Source organism: Sceloporus occidentalis, unplaced genomic scaffold (assembly GCF_023333645.1).
Source record: "Sceloporus occidentalis isolate IW3139 unplaced genomic scaffold, rSceOcc1.0.p SCAF_4, whole genome shotgun sequence".
NCBI lineage: Eukaryota > Metazoa > Chordata > Lepidosauria > Squamata > Phrynosomatidae > Sceloporus > Sceloporus occidentalis.
This window is the reverse complement of record NW_028316984.1, coordinates 144,999,737-145,020,516: the sequence shown is the minus strand read 5'-3', so window position 1 is coordinate 145,020,516 and position 20,780 is coordinate 144,999,737. Positions and strand designations below refer to the sequence as shown.

Sequence of the window (20,780 nt, the reverse complement as noted above, 5' to 3'; positions counted from 1 at the left end):
TTAAAGCAGAAGTCCAACATCCATCTGGAGAGCTATTTGTTCATAATGGGAGTCTTACTCTAACACACCTACAGGGCATTGAGTTGGGGATGTCTACTAGATAAACATACAGACATGCCTACTATCCAATTGGACACTTGAATGCCGGGAATCCTTTACGAGTCGATAAACATGTGTATTTGTGATTTCAAAATGCTAATATCAGCAGTAGTCCTGAAATCTTAATCTCAGTTTGCTATGATTTTAAATTCATAAATTTGTTTTTGACAGGAAGTTTCTGAAGACACTGAACAGGCCCATGTAATGTTGGATGTAAGAACCACATCTCATCTTCAGTTGTTATGTAAGACTATATATTATACTTTAAATGATCTCACAAGAATCTCTTTCTCTCTCCCCTCCCTTTTTCTCTCTCCCCTTATTTCTTACCCTCCCCATACCACACTTTTTCCTATCTAATTCTCAGCAGCGACCAGTCAAACAATCTTTGAGTTCCTCTATGTGCAGAGAGTCCCACTGGAAGTGCCTCCTCCTCTCCATTCTTATGTATGGCTGCCTGGGGGCTGTCGCTTGGTGCCAACTCACCCAAGTCACTAAGCTCAGTTTTGATACCTCTTTCAAAGGCAAATCTATGATCTACCATGACAGTCCTTGCTCTGATGGCTATGTGTATATTCCATTAGCCTTTCTCACAATGCTGTATGTGGTTTACCTGGTGGAGTGTTGGCACTGTCGTGCTAAAAGTGAACTTCAGTACAAGGCTGATGTGGAAAGTGTGTATGACCGAATTGCCAGAATGAAGCAGGCCACGCCATGTATATGGTGGAAAGCCATAAGTTACCATTTTGTCCGACGAACTCGGCAGGTGACTCGATACCGTAATGGGGATGCTTATACAACCACCCAGGTCTACCATGAACGAGTCAATACCCATGTGGCTGAAGCTGAATTCGACTATTCCCACTGTGGATTCAAGGACATCTCTAAGGAGCTCATGGGCCTGGAGCAGTATTCAGCTACAAAATTAAAGTTCACCAAATGTTTCAGTTTTGCCAACACAGAATCCGAGAATTCTTACCTGACACAGAGAGCTCATTTCTTCACAGAGATTGAAGGGCTGGATGACTACATGGAGGTCAGAGAAGGAATGAAACTCAAAAACATAGACTTCAAGGAACTCATGATGGCCTATGGGGACCCAGATCATCTCCCATGGTACATCTCCCACTATGCTTTCTGGGTGGCTGCACTGATGATGATCTCATGGCCACTGAGAGTTTTCATAGAGTATCGGACTGCATATGTGCACTACCATGTGGAGAAGCTTCTTGGGGTTGAGTACAGAGTGCCCACTGTGGCAGAGGAGCCCTTGTACAGATATCGCATACCCAGGGTTAGCACTCAGGACAGCACTGAACTTGAGTGGCACATCTGCACCAATCGCCAGCTCATTCCCAGCTATTCAGAGGCCATGCTCATGGACCTTACAAATTCTCCCACATGCAATGGCTACTCCATGTGCAGATACAGTGAAATCACTCGTGGCTGTCAGCATTGCCATCATGCCTCTAGTACCTCTTCCATCTTTTCTCGCCATGCTTTCCACAGCTGCAGTGGAAATTCACAGCTCTCTCTGAACACCAGCCGCTTCTCCTTGTGCCGGATTCATGGCTCTCACAGGACAGGCCTCTGGAGAAGTCACAGCAGCAGTATCGCTGACCGTGGCTGCCAAGATGAACAGTGCTGCTCCCACTCTAGCCAGCTGGCCATCAATGAAAATCCACCAACTTATCACGATGCTCGTTTTTTCCCTGTGCTAATTGTCCATAGGGCAGAAGGCCAGGAAAGGAGGCACTTCTACCTCCGCCGTGCATCCTGCTTGGAGACTTCACTGTGAAAGTGCTTCTTGTCATGCCACTAGGACACCATCACTTCCTGAAAGCTGATTACCAGTACTAGTGGCACTGATTCAAATCCCACTTGTCCATTTCTCCTAATAAGGAGACATGCTCACCGAGAAATCTCTGAAGGATACATTCTAAGCTGAAGGGTCAATTAACATATTTGTTAATGAGTTTATTACATGGATATCCTACTGTTCCTGCAGCTTGTTCAGGGCACTGTCTGTGGGATCATCCTGTTCGATCATTACAATCAGCCCTTAGGTGAGCCGAAATGACTTTGTCCAAGGGCAACCAGTCAACTTCCAGAGATTTAATGCCAAATATCACCCCTTAAAGTCACCACACTATCTGCTACACTACAACAAACTAGCAGTAATTCCTATGTAGTTATGAAATTCTAGTCTATACTCTGTGTTTCCATGCAGTCTTTTTAATCAAAGCGAAGAAACATTTATGTATAGATCTGCAGACATAATAGAAACATTAATCAGAAACCAATCTCACCTTCTCCTCTCTAAATCTCACTTCACTTTCCTCCAGAAATATCCTTTCCCCTTTGTGTTCCATGTCATCCATCTCCTTCCAGTGTTTTCTCCAGTTTTTATATTATGGAAGCATATTAATTTGCATTTACCCAAGTACTTTGAAATCATCAGTGTATTTGACATTCTCCATCCATCATACTGAGAAGGAAGTCAGTGGCGCAGAAAAAGCCAGTTCCCCCCCCCCCCCTTAAAACTATGCTTTTGAGCTAGGATCCCTAAATATCATATGCCTCCTGCAAATTAATAGCAGATAGGTGAATAGCAGACAAGTGAGTGGCATTCATCCTCGCCCACCCTCAGTTGAATAGAAAACCCTGCTTCACTTCCTACTCTGCACTGATGAAAATATACAAGAAACCTAATTTAAGTGTTACACTGAGGACACTGTAGTATCCCTGTCAAACTATGATTCTTGCTAGAGTATTGTTAACTAAATATCTCTGTTAAAGAGCACTGCTAACCTGCTTCACATGACTGTTCTGATCTCTTGAATCTTCCTACAACACAAAAGGAAATTGTTCTCTTGTCTTATGACAATAGCCCATAACAATGTTTCCCCATATATAGTAATATGAAGAGCAAGATAGTCATCCTCTCTGACCTGCCAAAACATTCAGCAGTGTGAAAAAGGGGGAAACCATTTTCTTTGCTGTTTCTCAAAAAAAGGAGCGCAGAATACAAATTTGAGATAGGTGTTGGATTTGGTCCACATTTATCTGCAAAGGCCCCATACCTTCCTATCTGACACTGGGGCTGTGCACCCAACATAAAGACTGCCCCGGGAGCAGAGTTGGGGCATGGCGTCCACATGATGCATCCCCTAACTCTGCCCCCAGGGTGGTGCAACACCACATGCCACTCCACACAGCACGTGGTGTCACAGTGCTCCTCTGGCACTGTGTCCACATGGCACAGCACCAAAGGAGCACTTTAAAGCCGCAGCTCTACGACTATCACACCGTTTCCAGAGCGAAAAAAGGAGCTTTTTGCGATTCCTTTTTGTGCCCTGGAAAGGCCAGATCAGGAACCACAGCATGTAGTTGCTGTGGCCCCAATCCAGAAGAGCTGGAAGTAGCTACAAGCTACTCCTTAGGGGCAGTCTACACAACCTCTATATCTCTGTCTTAGCAGAGCTTTCTTCCCTTCCCTTAATAGTATCATCTTCCTGTTTTTAAATGTTTTGTTTAAAAACTCTTCCTTCTGTTCTTCCATCCTCTGTCTATCTCACTGTTAGACGTTTCAGTTCATCATGTTCTTTCGATCTTTCCAAGATTACAAAGTGAACACCTGTCACCTAGTTTAAGTGCTTTTCCTCATATTCAAGCTACAGCCAGCCAGTATCACTTAAAACTAGGGTTGCCAGAGTGATAATTGGAGACAGCACCTCTGCATTTAATGATTGTATAAAAGAGGGAATTTCAGCAAATATTTCTTGTCAAATAATCAGGTAACAAATAACACCTGCTGAAATATCTTCTTCTATGCAACTATTGACAAGTACAATAGCTGTCTTCAGTTTTCAATTTGGCAATCCTATTTTAAAAAAATTCCATTCAACCTGGATTTAACTGGGCATATGATCCAGATAGGTAGATTCTTGTAATTGGTGTAAACAGTAATTTGTACTGCTCAGCATCTATGCCCATGTCACTACATGGAAATTTCTTGCTTTATTTATTGCATTTATCTGCTGTCTTTCTCCCAGTGTGACACCTCAGGTGGCTCACAAACAATAAAACAACATTATCTAGAAACATAACAAAATTAAAACACACTTAAATCAAACAATATAAAATCATTAAAAACATACACAAGTTAAAACTAGAGCATTATCACCCAAGAAGTCTTCCTCAAAGCAATTAGTCATTAAAAGCTTGCTTGAACAAGAAGCTTTTTGCCTACCGGCGAAAGGAGAGCTTAGCCTCCTGTGGAAGGAAATTACACAGGCTGAGGGTAGCCACTGAAAAGGCTGTCTCCTGTGTCCTCACCAAACAGAGCTGTGGCAGTGGTGCGAATCAGTGAAAACCCTTTCCTGTAGATCTCAGGTTTCTGGCATGTTTGTATAGGGAGATATCATCTTTCCGCTAGTCTGGACCTAAACTGTATATGGCTTTATAGATCATGACCACCACTTTGAACTGTGTCCAGAAAAGAACTGGTAGCAAGTGGAACTGTTTCAACAAGTGAGTTACATGTTATCTGTGACTGACCCCAGTCAGCATTCTGGCTGGAGCATTTTGACATATGACATGGGATGCTATCCAAAGTTGTTAGAAACAACATTGATACTTGTCTGTACCACAGCATTACTGACTGCTGGTGTAACAGCCGATGGCCTTTGATAAAATGACAGAACAAAAGTGAGGATTATGACTATATATGTTTCAATATTGGTACATTGATACTCATTGACAAAGAATAGACATAAATCTATTTTTATGTAGGAAGGAGGGAGGAGTTGTAATTTTTAGTGAGCAAAATGCTTTAAAGAGCCTTGCATGCTTTACAGGCCTTATATTCCGGGGCCTTAAAAGAAAGCAATAAAAAGTGGGGATATGGGTTGTTCTAATGACAATTCTACAAATAGGAAATTGTCACTGAAGGTCTGGTTTACACTTGTATATATACCACATGATGTTTCCTTATTTGACTACTGAATACAGTACTTGATCACTCAGCCAAAAGTCTGGATAGCTCCACTGGAAAGCACTGCGTTTGAGTTGACAGTAGATGATATGAAATATTTTTCTGCTGAGGTCAATTTGTGATAGCTACTTATACCTCTGACCCACTCTTTGAGGCTGTTGTTCATGTCAAGAATGAACATGTGAACCAGACCTGACTTATCCAAAGTCACCCAGGACTTTGCAAGGGTTTGACATTAGGCCATTAATCAGTGCTCTGCTCATTGGATCATATGAACATCCTGTTCAACTCACTCAGTGGCTCATATGTAAACAGCCTAAGCAGCTAATGAGAAATCAAGTCTATACACACTGACTTCTGTTAACAGAAAAAGAAAGCAGATCTCGTTGTAGCTTTCTGCATTTTCAATCACTTTAGATAACGCTAGGAATTGACAATCCTGTCAGCCATTGTTGCTCTAATCTTTAATCACTCTGTTTTTACACTCTGGATTTAAGGCTACTGGATTTAAGAATTCTTTAGTGTCAGTGAGAAGCAGGTTGCTTCCTCTTGTCTTCAGAAGCACAGAATGTGGCGTGTTAATCTACGTACTTTGGTTGGCTGATACATCTTGCAGGGACTCTGAAGAACAGAGCTAGAAACTAGGGTTTCTTTTTTCTTTTCTTTTTTTAATATTCTCAGGTACAATTATGGAGCACCAAGATCCAAAAGTCTTTCCATTCAGCACTTTCCACATACCAAGAAAATCTTGGTAAGCAATGTATATAGGTCACAAATTATAGAATCATGCAGTTGGAAGGTGCCTTGGAGATCATTCATTCCAAACTTCTTCACCCTGCAGGATCTGCAATACATGTACAGAATTCCTGACAGATAGCCACAATTTCTACACTTTAATACTGCCATCACAGGAAAACCCGCCATAGTTTGTCCCACTTCTATAAGGTTCTTACTGTAATGTCTAGCTCAAGTATGTTCCCCTGCAGTTTCCAGGCATTATTTCTAGTTCTGTCCTCTGTCCCATTTTCTGCATAAGAGTCTCTCTGATAATTGACATTCTCCAGGTTAAACATACCCAGAGCTTTCAACTGTTCCTCATAGGAGTTTGTTCTCAGACTTAAGCTCCATGTTGTTCTTCAACATCCTCATTGCTCTTTTCTGAATGCATTTTAACATGTCAATTTTCTTCTTAAAATTGAGAGACCCAAAACTGATCACAAAACCTCAGATCTATCCCTACTAATGCAGAATACAGCAGAACCATTGCTTCCTTGGATATCACACTTCTGCTAATGATGGTATTGGTTTTCTTAGCTTCTGCATCATTGGCTTGTATTCAATCTGTGGTTCACTGAGGCAGCTAGGTTCTTTTTGCATATGTTGTTAGCAAGCCAGGTCTCTCTCATTCTATGCATGCATTTTTTATTAATTTGTGCCTATACAGTGGCCCCTTCCTATATGCGGGGGATCCATTCTGGATCTGAATTTAACCTTACACATATGGGAAAATGTGTAAGGTTAAATCCCTTTATTTGCTATGGCAGCATGTTCCCATGCTGTTTTGTCCTCCACAGCTTGCCATATGCATAACCTCAAATCCGCGTACAGCAAGCCCTCGTATGGTGCGGGCACACTGTACATAAGAATTTACATTTATGTTTGTTATATCTCCTCTTATTTATTGAATATTTAATTTTTAACAGAAGTAGATTTTCAGCAGATACCACAAGAGACGAACTCTGTTGTTAGTACAACTGCTTGCTTTTATGAAAACTTTGTCATTCATCATCATCCATGTCTTCTCCGTGACTGAGTGATTGGTAGTATATTGCCAAAAATGTTATTTTGTTTCCCCTCACTCTATCTTCTTTACTGAAATGCTTTCAACAGGGCTACCATTCTCAGTTATATATTTATGTACCAATTCATATCTTTACATATAATGGTACTCTCTGTCTTTCTGATTTGATCCAGTCCTTTTAAACAAGGGATACTCTTCATTTCCTGCATTCCAGTCATTAATGCCATGCCTCCATGTTTCAATAATTCCTATGACACTGTACATATATCACCTTGTATAGGGATTTCAAGTACTTCTTGTTGGTTTCCATGCTTCATGTTAGTATATAAACATCACAGAAGGAGGTAATGGACCTTCCCAATTTCTCTTCTGTATTTACCTGCAGATTCCTATACTTCACCGTTTTGCCTTCTCCTTTTCTCTTGTGTCTTGTCTCTACTCCTTGGATCATCTCTTGAGTTTTACCTTGTCGTTTGCACCAGGAATTAGCTTAAAACCCTGTTAATCAGGTTTTTTGGCTCCTGCCAAAAACACTCTCTTCAGCTCCTGTGAAGTGCATCCATAAGGAGTCTTTCATAGGGCATGGAAAGTACCATCTGCTTAACCAATTGTTCATTTTCACTATCCTTTCTTCCCCTTACCAATGTGCACTTATGATCATCCCTTGATTGCAGCACACAGCCACATCCATTGTTATGAAAACAAGGTGTTCCATGCCACTGCAAAGCAAATACATTATCAAGCAATGTCTGACTATGGCCCTCTCTTCCATTTTTTAATCCATATGTTGACATTTTTAGTGTCAACTTAGTATGTCTAGATGATTAGCTATGCATACCTAGAACGTGTTTCTTGTGGCACTGACTGTTGTAATCTGAAGTATCATATTTTTTTTGCTGTAATAATTCTGTTTTGCAATAATGTACTTACATTATCACAGAAGTAATGTGAAATTGCTGTACACTATGCAACCAGTCTGGTTGTACAGGGAGGTTACTGGAATAAGTACAAAATGCATTTCTGGTTTTATTGATAGCTAAGTGTATAGAAGTGCCTTCTTCTTGGTATACATCCAATTATATAAGCAGAGAATATCATGAAGCTTTTGCTGTGACATGTACATTCTTGCAGGATTATCACATGCCAAGGTTATCATGTACCACTATTACCATTCATATCTACCAGTCAGCATGAGTGTGTATAGGAGCTAATTTATGGAGACACTTCAGAGTCCATAAAAAAACCCTATGGTTTTCTGTCTGTGTCTTATTGCAATTTTGCAAAATATTTAGGACTGAATCAAAACAGAAATATGCCATGTCAGATTTTGTATATTCACTGCTATTTGATCTATAGTCCTATACTCACCTACCTGAAAATAAGACCAACTGAATTTGATGGGATTTACTTCTGAGTAGTAATGCATTGGTTTCTGATGCTAATCTACACTCCTCTTTAAAAACTTATGAAGGACCTGTATATGATAACAGCAGTTCTCAGTGATAGTAATGGATGGGCCATCCAACACATATCTCCTGGCAGTATCCAGTGAGTTGTGGGTGTTGGTGCCCAAATATGACCCCAAAGAAACTGGAAGCAATAAGAAACTGAACACAAAGAGAAATTGTGTTCTGAAGTAAAGCTTACAATTGGTAAATTCTGTTTACCAATCAAGGGGATAAAGATGGGCTCCTAAGAACATCGACCAGGCCTGCTTAATTTAGAAACTATCTGCCATTCATAAGGGACAAAATTCTACACCCCATTCATCCTCAAGAGGGCTCTAAGGTCTGAGCAGTCATTGCCCCAACAGTTTACCAAGGTACATTCTAAACTTAAATTGTTAGACTGCATTGAATATGTAGAATGTCTAGTAGCTAACAGAAGAACTATGTTTTACCAATAATGACAATTGGTCAGTAGCTGCAAAACAACAAAGGCTTATAGAATCGTAAAGGCTAACAGATTTACAGTATTATTATGTAAGCTTTAATGGCATCCAAAAATATATAGCAGTCTGAGATAATTCTATGCAAAAATTAAGTTGCACTCTTATGCTCACTTACATAGAAGTAAACACTATTAACCCCAGTGGGACTTACCTCTGAACTAAAGTTGCCAGATTAAATAAGGGACAGGGCTTCTGTCCATTTAATGGTTACATCTACACAACCATTAAAGGGATAGGAGCCCTGTCCCTAATTTTACCTGGCTACTCTATTCTGAACAGGACTGTATAGAATTGTTCTGCAAGATATGCCTAGTGCCTATTCACAGCAAGGCCATATAAACCTGCCTTGCAACCTTTTCAACTCAAATAAATGAAAAATGGGTTATTACCATTATTCTATTTTGCTCTGATGAATATATGGAGACCCACTAAGTTAGAATCACACCCAAAATAAAATCAACATAAAATTTATTAAAATAACATGCAATATGGTGGAAATTCACAGATGGTCATAAAAACATTGACAAATATATAATATTGTGATCAAAACAAACAAAGCCGTTATAAAGGACAAAGATAAAATAATAAATGAAATACAGTAATATGTTAAACAGAAACATATAAAGCACCATTGAGTAGATATAAAACAGTTATCCTAAGGGGCTGTACAGATGGGCAGCATACAGCCCCCCCCCCCTCTACTGGCCAGATCAGGGCCGTGGCAACCATATAGTGCAGTCGCAATCCAGCCTCTGGAGAGCACAAAGAGTGACCCCTTTTTGTGCTCTCCAAAGGGTGCCATAGCTGCGGCATCGTGGATTTATGACATCCTTCAGTGCTGCATTGTGTAGATGCAGCACCATAGTTGTGCCATGATGGCATGTGCCATGTAGACTGGCAGACACCAAAATGGTGCCCTGGGGGTAGGGCTAGGATGCAAATGCTGCGCACTGGCTCTGCCCACAGGCCAGCACAAAGTGCCGGTCTATATAGGCTCTAAGTCTCCTAACCCAGCTGCCAAATGCATTATTATTGCTGTTGTTGTTGTTTCTATCCAGCCTTTTTCCCTACTGGGGACTCAAAGCAGCTTCCAACCAATTACAAAAAATATATATAGTTAAAATCCACAAGATACAAAAGTAAAAACAAGATTAAACAATAAAAAATTTAAACTAGATTAAAATATATTTCATTAAACACACACACATTCCAGCAAAACAATTAGCAAGATCCAGCACATTATTCTGGTGGAACGGTCTTTATATAGTCAGTCATTAAATGTCTGCCTAAACAGAAAACTTTTTGCTTGCATGCAAAAAGAAAGTATAGAAGGTACCAGTCTAACTTCTCTGGGAAGGGAGTTCCAGAGCCTGGGGGCAGCTAATGAAAAGGCCCCAGCGGATCTCAAAGCATGGCCTAGTGTGTAAAGGAAAATATGGTCCTTCAAACAATCTGGACCAGAGCTGTATAGAGCTTTATAGGTCAAAAACAGCACTTTGAATTGTGCCTGGAAATGGACTGGTAGCTAGTGGGGCTGTTGTCACAAGGGAATTGTATGTTCCCTATAACCAGCCCCAGTTAGCAATGTGGCTGCAACTCTTTGGGCCAGTTTTCAAACACTCTTAAAAGGCAGCCCAATGTCGAGTGTGTTACCATAATCTAACTGTGATATAACTAAGGCATGTGTAACTGTGGACAGATTTGATGTCTCAAGGAATGGGCACAACTGGCGCACAGGCTTTGTTTGTGTAAATTCACTCCTAGCCCCCCTGAAGCCTGAGCTTCAAGGCAGGGGCCAACATTATATCCACTGGATCTATATCAATTATAACATCCAAATCAGTGCACATCTGAGCGATTTTATCTACAAAGCACCAGGCAAGTTAATTGGAGCAGTCTGTCAAGCAATTTGGATTTTCTTTTCTTGGGACTGTGTGTAAAAGGCCCTTGACCACTCAGTACAGTGCCACTGGCCAGCTCCTTGTGGACACAACAGAGGCAGAGATGAAATTTGTCTTTTGTACCTGTATTGCACCAAAGTAGCCCCTCAAACAAGTTTTAGCCTATGTTTGATGAGACCTTCTCCAAGTTTTCTGCCACCTTGTCAGTTGTTTCATCACCACCAGCTTCCTGGAAAACCAGGGGTCCACCTTAGCTCCACTCTGAGAGAGAGAAATGCTCTATCTTAAAAGTAAAAGTCATGAATATATATCATTAGAATTCTAAGCGTATGCTGTCATAATATACAAATACTTATACACTCGCCCCTCCAAGTCTGCGGACTTGAAATGTGTGGACTTGAAAATCTGTGGAGGGGCAACTGCTATTAAGCTTAATGGGGTGCACACCCGTGGTGTGCACCCCGCATGCATGTGTCCCATTTAAGCCTATGGAGCTTGAATGTGTGCAAGATTTTGAATTCACCGGGGGGGGGGGGGTCCGGAACGGATCCCCTACGAGTTCAAAGGGGTGACTGTAAATTATAAATGTTGTCCCCTTCTTCAAAAAGGGGGAAAAAGAGGACCCAAACTATTTTGTCAAGTCAGCCTGACATCAATACCAGGCAAGATTCTAGAGCAGAATATTGTAAGCATTTGGAAAGAAATGCCATAATCACTAAAAGTGAACATGGATTTCTCAAAAATAAGCCATGACAAGCTAATCTTATGTCTCTCTTTTTTGATAGAGTTACAAGATTGGTAGATGGAGGGAATGCTGTGGATGCAGCATATCTTGATTTCAGTAAGGCCTTTGACAAGATCTCCCATGATATTCTTGCAAACAAGCTGGAAAAAGTGTGGGCTGAGCAATGGTACTATTACATGGATTTGTAATTGGCTGGCTAATAAAACCCAAAGGGTGCTCAGCAATAGCTCCTTTTCATCCTGGAGAGAAGTGACTAGCAGAGTGCCACAGGATTCTGTTCTGGGACCATTGCTATTCAACATCTTTATCCATGACTTGAATGATGGAATAGAGGGCATGCTTATCAAATATGCAGAAGACACTAAATCAGTAGGGGTAGCTAATACCTCAGAGGACAGGATCAAAATTCAAAATGACTTTAATAGATTAGAAAGCTAGGCCAAAACTAACAAAAAGAGTTTCACCAAGGAGAAATGCGAGGTGCTATACCTAGGCAGGGGGGAAAAGGCAGACACAGATACAGTCGTCCCTCCTTATAGGCGGGCTTGCCTTCCACGACTTTGAGCTCGCGCAGAAGGCAAGCCCAGGCAGAAATAATGGGGCACGTACTCGTGCCGCATGTCCCATGTGCCATCGCGAGCATGCGCCCCATTATTTTCTATGGGGCTTGAGCATACTCTCTTTTCCCCATATGCAGGGGGTATGTCCGGAACGGATCTCCGCATATGGGGAAGGCAGACTGTATAAGGTGGGTGACATCATGCTTGATAGTAGTGCATGTGAAAGGGATCTATGACTCTTAGTGGACTACAAGCTGAGCATGAGTAAGCAGTGTGATGCAGCAGCTAAAAAAGTCAATGCAATTCTAGGCTGCATCAATAGGAGTATAATGAGGGAGAAAATAGTACAGTGGGACTTGGTATCCGCTGACATGCCATCCATAGATTTAAGTATCCATGGATGGCAAGCCACACAGTGTCCCCAATGGTGATGTGTGCAGGTGGCTGCATCATTAGGGACAACTCACATTGTTCCCAGTGGTGGTGTGTACACACAGCCTTACCACCATTAGGCAGTGCAACTGTGAGCACGCACCGCCATTGGGGACAATGGAGGCTTACCTAAAGTCCCATTGTCCGTAATGACGATGTGGCTGTGTGCACACACCTCCATTGGGGATAACAGGACTTGAAGTTCAGTGGATGTTGGTATCCGCAGAAAGATCCAGAATGGATCCCCTGCAGACACCAATGTCCCAAATGTATCATGTTATTCTGTTTTGGTTAGACCTTGCCTGGAATACTGTGTTCAGTTGTGGGTACCACAATTCAAGAAGTATCATGACAAGCTGGAATGTGTCCAGAGAAGGGTGATCAAAATGGTGAAAGTTCTGGAAACCATGCCCTATGCTGTGCAGTGGAGGAAAGTGAGTGTGCTTCAACTTGAGAAAAAAAGTTTAAGAAGTGGCATGATAGTTACGTTTAAATGTTTAAAAGGGTATCATGTTGAAGATGGAGTTTGTTTTCTACTGTTCCAGACTAGGGCATGGAGCAATGGATTCAATTTAAAGGAAAAGAGATTCCACCTAAACATTAGAAAGAACTTCTTCATAGTGAGAGCTGGTTAACAGTGGAATATGCTGCCTCAGACCGTGGTGGAGTCTCCTTATTTGGAGATTTTAAACAGAGTCTGGATGGCCATCTGTTGGGAGTGCTTTGGTTATGTGTTCCTGCATCACAACAAAAGTGGGGAAACTCAATAATGGGTGTGAAGGAAGAACATTCCACAATTATACATTTCCACAATGTGGGAACAACCTGGGGGGAAAGATTTTTCATGTATGCCTGACAGATGGGCTTCAGATGATGGGGTCCACAAAATTGCTTCTCCTGGAGACCTTATAAACTGGGTGCTAACCCATGGAGATCTCTAATGGAAAAAAGCAACAACTCTGGCAAACAACTGGCAACCAGAACAAATCTTCAACAGTTGGGCAATATGGCCTAAACACCATGTATATTTGTAGTTTAGAGGCCACATTTTGGAACATTTGAAGTGTGAGGACACTTTTGTGTCTTCCTATTCCTTTTATTTATATCCCACCCTCTCCCATAATCAAAACACAAGGCAACTTACAAATGAAACCAGATACAATATGGATACAAATATGCAAAAGATTATAATTAAAATGTAGTTAAACTATCAGTAACATAGAAACATTTTAAAGCATACATTAAAAATTAAAACTAGGGTTTAAGAAACTGGACCAACACAGAGCATACTGCAACGATCTAGATTTTATATTTCCAAGGCATGGATACTGTAAAGAGTTCAGATATGACCAAGTATGATAATTTTGCAGATGACACTAATTATAACAGAGTCCTTGTTTCTACTACCCATCTAAAAACCAGAGACACTGGAAGGTCAAAGAGCTTTCCCGTATCACAAACCTGAACTATCGTGGGGGGGTGCAACATTCTCATAATAGGCTGAATTCAATTCCCCAGCCATAGTTTCTACTGACCAATTAGCATCCATGTCTTATTTTAAAAATAAAAATGTCAGCATCAATTAATATAGTGAGGTGAAATTGCACAGATTGTAGATTGTTCATAGTACACACATATCCTGGCATAGTTAAAGTGATTTAGAAAGAATAACTCGCATTGTCACATTTGTCTTGGAAATGCCTTAACAGTAGTCATGCATTTTTTTGTACTTGTTTATTGATGAAATGGGCTACAGCCATTCAGCACATTCAAGTTTATGCCCTATAAGTAGGTGTAGCGGCTGAGTAGACATTTGGCAATAGCTAAAAGACAGGTGCTGCATTCCTTTTCACCATCATTCATAGGCAGGCAGGCAGGCAGATAGATAGATATGCCCCCCCAAAACTCTAGAATTCAAATGAAAATACCATTTGTCTCACAGTAGGAAACACTACTATACTAACGTATAACTCTGAACACTAAAGTGAGGATAGTCTAAGCCATTGTATTTCCCATCACAATGTATGAATGAGAGCTGGACAGTGAAGAAAGCTGACAGAAGGAAAATCAACTTATTTGAATTGTGGCACTGAAGAAGATTGCTGAAGATACTGTGGACAGCCAGGAAGACAAACAAATGGGTCCTAGAGCAGATCAAGCCAGAATTCTCCCTGGAAGTTAGGATGATTAAATTAAGGTTATTGTACTTTGGCCACATCATGAGATGGCATTAATAAGTTAAAAAGACAGAAGCTTGGAAAGGTAGAGGGCTGCCCTGATTGCATCTTGTAGAGGGGCGGGATATAAATAAATCTTATTTATTTATTTATTTATTTATAGTTGAAAGAGCGGGAGACTGCACACAAGATGGTTGGATTGAATCAGGGAGGGCCTGGGCCTGAGCCTACAGGACCTGAACTGGTCAGTCAAGGACAGGGAATCTTGGAGATGTCTCATTCACAAGGTTGCCATCAGTGGCATCCCTAGAGGTGTGTGGATTGCACCAGGCGACACCCTGAGGGGGTGATGACACCACTGCTCCTCAAACATCTACTTTCTGGCAGAAATGGGCTATGGCATTTGCCTCTGCCCTATCAAAATGCTGAAGAGATGGGGTGAGGCCTGGTGGAAGGAGAAAGGAGATGTCCCAGATAGATAGATAGATAGATAGATAGATAATTAATTTTTTTATTCTTTTAAAATATTCTTTAAAAATTACCTTGTATCAAATTTTCAGTACAACCACAGGAAACTATGTATATGTAAATACAATGAAGCTTTGCATATGATATTGTCATTTAAAGGTACAGTTTTAATTTTGCTAGTTGTTTATGTCACAACTATTACCATGACATTCGGTGATATACAGGAGTTACAATTTATGAGAAACATTAGTACAAAAAACATTACTAAGGATTCAGTATGGTGTGGTATGGGAAGAGGCCAACCCTAGTGATGCCACCATGAGTCAAAGTCAACTTGAGGGCAGCTAACAACAGCAACAACAAAGGGAACATGGTGATCAAATGACCCGACTCCAGATTTTAACTGTTACTGGATAACTTTAGGGCCTGCTTTCCCTCTTATGATTTTTGATTTTAAACTAGACCTGGTCAGGACAGACCTACAGTTAAAAATGGTCTTCAGACAAATGCCTGTCTTTTGGTAGCATTTCCAGTAGGGGGCTATCATCCATAAAGTAGAACAGATGGCTAACTTAGATGAGGTTAATGCTAGTTCCAGGTTTTAGGGAACACTCAACTAGGGATTCTCCAGTGGACCGTCCCCTACATTGGTCTGCACCAAGATATTGGCACTTTACACCTGGCAACTCAAATTACTGTTTCAATACCCCACAATGCCCTGGAGCAGCAGTACATCAGGGGTACCATTGGCATGCATGTCAAATATTATTTTGGTTATGCCACAGCCCTGGAATTCTGGCTGCTGCTCAGCGATGTCAGTTACTGATGCCACTGTGTTAGTGTGTGTGTGTCTTCAACTAGATTACCACATTATAGCGCTGCAATTCCACTTTAATTGCTCTGCCTGCCTCATGTTGCATTCTGGAATTTGCCATTTAACGAGGGGCGTTTAGAATTCTCAGCCAGAGAACCCTTAGGCCTCACTAAATTTCAAACCTCAGAATGCAACAGGAGGCAGCCTGAGCAGTTAAAGGTGGAATAGCAACGCTGTAAGAGTGTAGTGTGGTAATGTGGCAAGTCACCTGTCAACATACTGTAGGCGCATGAATTTCATAGTTTTCTTAGGCAAGGAATACTCAGAGTTGGTTTTGCCAGTTCCTTTCTCTAATATAGCCTGCAGCAACGTAGGGTTAGACAAATGAAGGGGAATGGAGAACAACACATTTCCATGCACAATCCATGTCAAGAGGCATGTATGTTGTAACTAGATCCCTAGTCAGAGTTGGCATTGTGCAATATTGTTATACAATGTGTACAAGCCATAGAAATTCCATTATTAGAATGGGTAGGGCAAACTGCCACCACCCAGCTGCAATCACTCTACTCATCAATTCTGTGTACACTAAGACCATCAGAGTTTGTCTGGCCTTCTTCTCTCCTTTGTTTTGATTCTCTGAAATTCTTGAAAAGCCTGAAAGATTTTCTAATCTTCTGTGTTTGAACATGTCTTGTACTCTATATAAAAGCTCTCCTAGACCACACAACTGTGATAAGTTATCAATGGTACCTATCATTCTGGACACTCCTCAGCAATGAGAAAACTCTTTTAAGCTTGGGTTCAGTGTTCTAATTGCAAAATATACCTAAGCCCAGTAAATTAAAAACCCATCAAAACATGCAATCATATTGGATCTCAATTCCTGCTTTGCTTGAATGCCTCTTCACCATCGTGTTAGTTATGAAACATGACACATTTCTTGGATGGCTGCTAAGGAAATAACTGAAGAAAAAAAGGCCTGAAGAGAATGTACCTTTTTACACTGTTGTGGGAAGAGGCTAACTTTCAGGTAACCTCAGGTGTATCCACACTCCAGAAATAGCAGTTTGACAACACTTTAACTGGCATAACTCAATGCTATGGAATTATGGAATTTGTAATTTTGCGAGATATTTAGCCTTTCCTGTCAGAGCGGTCTGGTGCCCCACCAAACTACAAATCCCAGAATTCCATATCATTGAACATGGAAATTAAAGTCCATCAAACTGCTTTATTTCTGCATTGTGGCAGCAGCCTTGGTCTAAAGGTACTAAACCAAAAATGGATAATGAGTGGCCCTCCAGATGCATACCCTCCAAAATTTCACAGATGAAAATCAGGACAAATGTAACCAAACAACGTCAAAGTGTGGTCAAGATGCCAAATGTTACTAATGAGACAAGCTAGAAAAGGCTGCAGCTGTTCATTTTTGCCTCAGCCTACTGGAAAGGGCAAGTTTTTGTCCCCTCCCCTCCTTTCTCCCATGCTAAGTTAATAGAGTACAAACTACTTTTGTGCCCTCGAACTCAGTTTGCAACAAGTGAAGGCAGCTGAGGACAAAGCAGGAAAGTGGGAGGAAGAGAGAGAAACTGGGACATTTTGAAAACAGCTAAAAATAGGGGCAATGGAGAATTGATTGGGACAGTCACAGGGTATACAGATGTTGTTAGACAACAACTCCCATCAGTCGTCACCAACAGAACCTGTGGTGAGGAGTGGCAGGAGCTGTAGTCCAACAATGTCTGGAAAGCCACCAACATTACCCACCCCTGCTCTAAAGTCATGTCAACAGTTTAAGTCTAGAAAAGGACCAGATTTCAGTGTAGTTGATAAAACAAATGTGATCAAATTGTTGTTGTTATGCATCTTTCATTTGGATTTCACTTATGGAAACACTATGAGTGAGAAACTTCCAGGAACCCCCGTTATCAGCTGTCATGCTCAGGTCTTGGAAACTCAGGGCCATAACTTTGATTGAATCAATCCACCTAAAATGCAATCTCTTTCTTTTCCCAATGCCTTCCACTCTCCCAAACATTATCTACTTTTCCAGTGAATCACATTCTCTCAGGATATGTCCAAAGTATGAAAGACTCAGTTTAGTCATCTTTGTTTCTAGTGACAGCTCAGTGTTGATTTGCTCCAAGACCAATTGGCCATGTCTGCATGGGTCAAATACAGTGGCTCTCCTTAGTTCTCTTGGTAGAGAATCCAGATGGCGTCCAGCCCATTCATCACCAAATTGAGGATATACCCCTCTTAATAGGTAGTTTAAAAAAAAGCTCTCTGTTTTGCTCTGATTCTTGTGGGAAGATCTAGAGCCCTCTGTTATGATGCCAGTTTGCTGTTTAAAATGCATCCCAGCAGTGGTGGTGCTAACACATGCCACCCGCTCTGAAGTCATTGACTGAGAGGCTAGGCACCTCATTCTGACCTCAGAGTGAAACGACATCCCATCATGTTGGCCATGCTGGCATGCTAAATGGCACAGCAAGCAAGATGCACATGTGGCAACCCACCCTGTGTCAGAAAGGGAAGGTCCCAGGTAACGGGGATAGCTCAAGGCAGCTCCAGGGCCAGAATACTCTGGGCTGCACCCAGAGTAATATCATCCATGGTGACAGGGCTTTTTTTTTAGTCCATCCATGATATCTGTAGAACTCTACTCCATATGTAGAAAATAAGGATATTGTGGCCTAGATCCAATTGACAATCTTGGACTGGATGGGATTTCTAGGTTATTTTCAGTTGTAGCTTCAGATGCAACACATTACAATAATCTAAATGAGACATTTTTGGGAGTTGGATAATTAGCAGCTGGGCTATCTACGTCTAGGTATGGTCCCAGTTTATGCATCAGGTGAGGGCAATGGGGTAACACTTCTCCCGAAAGATCAAATCCATAGTCCATTACTGAACCTGAACCTGGGTGCATGGGTAATGGAAGGAGCCTAGAGTATTTTTATCAGTTACATTTGAAACACCAGTTGCACCCTTCCTAAAGAATAAGGACTTTATTATCTCTTCTTTTAACTACTGTAATGCACTCTGTAAGGGGATAGAGATGCACTCTATATGGAGATCAAGATATTTAAGTTTGTGCAACATGTGAGTGCCCACCTGCTAGTACCTGTCTTTTCTAAATAAGTTGCACTGTCAGTATGTTTCCAAGCACAATTCAAGGTATGATTTGGGGTCTTTAAAAGTCCTTCATAGTCTAGGGGCTGTATACCTCAGCAGATGCTATTTCTCACATCAGCTTTGCCATTCAGTAAGATAATTTCAAGAGACATGTTTGGCCTCAGGAATTTTCATCTTCAGGAGACATCAAAGGCTACTTCACATTATGTCATTTGTCAAACAAAACTTTCTCCATCAAGCTTTTGGCATTTAGTTTTTCTTTTTTTAATCTATTTTCAGCCTACACTTTCTATTGTTATCTTTTGGCTAGGCTTTTTTACAGTCTATTTCTTAATATTAAATACAGTTCCATTCTGTTCTTTTATTATCATGCCTCCTTGTTTTATTGGACATATAAAAACAATCTTATAAATAGTAAAATAAACCAAACAAGTAAAACAGCAAGAATGCCAGCAGGTGTTCAATCAAGCTCTAACTAGAGGCTTGTTTACACCAAGAATATGCACTGGACTCACCCTGGTTCCAGTGCCATCTGTTCTGATGATATAAGGCCATATCTGCAACAAAAAACTAACCTGCTAATCCATTTTAAGAGAACCTGCTGTTTACTCTAGAGTGCTTATATGTATATCACTGAATGTAAAGGTTCTCTTGGACAGGCCCAATCTAGTTATCCAGACAGCAAACACAACACCATCTCCTTTACCCAGTGCTGAGCAATACAAGAAAAGAGATGGATCCTCTTCAGCACCACCACTGTCACTGGCTTGCCAGCTAAGCAGCTCTGTGAGAGAACCTGGCCATTACCATCACTTGTGCTGAGTCCAGAATGGGACACCTGTGTAATTCATGAGGTGTGAGTGCTCACTCACTCATGCAGAGATCTGAAATGTATATATAGGGGGATTGGACATGGAGCATGCATGATCTCCACATGAGCAAGCTAGCAATGCACAGGCTCCACTCACTGAAGTGATTACAAACATGACATAACACTGATCAGGTGGGTGGGAGTGGGATGTGAAAATCCAGTGAAAATGAACATGACAGGGAATAGAGAGAAGCCCCAGAGTTTCTTTCTTTTTCTTTTTTTCTTTTTGTTTTAGGGTTTTTTTAAATTTAAAGTGTTTAAATATTTATTCTTTTAAAATTCTTTAGAAACAACACAGTTTACCAAATATTAACTTTAACCACATGAAACTATATACATGTAAATACATTTTGTCTTTGTGTATAATATTGTAATTAAAAGGTATAATTTTAATTTTGCTAGTTGTTTATGTCACAACTATTACCTTTACATTCAGTGATATACAGGAATTATCATTACAGTTTATGAGTAACATTGGCGGGATACAGAGCGCCCAAAAAGGGCGGTCTCCTGCTGCCCTGGTTTGCTCCGCGAGGGAGCCGCAGCGGACAAACTGCGCGGCTCCGTCACGGAGCAAAAAGAACCCACAAAAAGCGGGTTCTTGTGGCGCCTTTGTGACGCCACAAGGCACCAATGGCACACTTGCAGTGTCACAAAGGCACCGGGACGTGCAGACGTCTCACATGCGAGGGCAAGTTGCGTCTGGAAGCGCCACCCCTCACACGTAAAACGACGGCGCCCCATAGGGCCCGTCTGTACAGCGCCATTAATACAAAAATTACTACTAAGGCTTCTGTTTGGTGTGGTATGGGAGGAGGTCA

General features: G+C 41.2%; 1 pseudogene; it reads left to right on the top strand.

The window, feature by feature from the left end:
• Nucleotides 1-499: 499 nt before the first annotated feature.
• Nucleotides 500-1,897, top strand: LOC149314788 (transmembrane protein 151B pseudogene; annotated as a pseudogene).
• The last annotated feature ends 18,883 nt before the right edge of the window (nucleotides 1,898-20,780 follow it).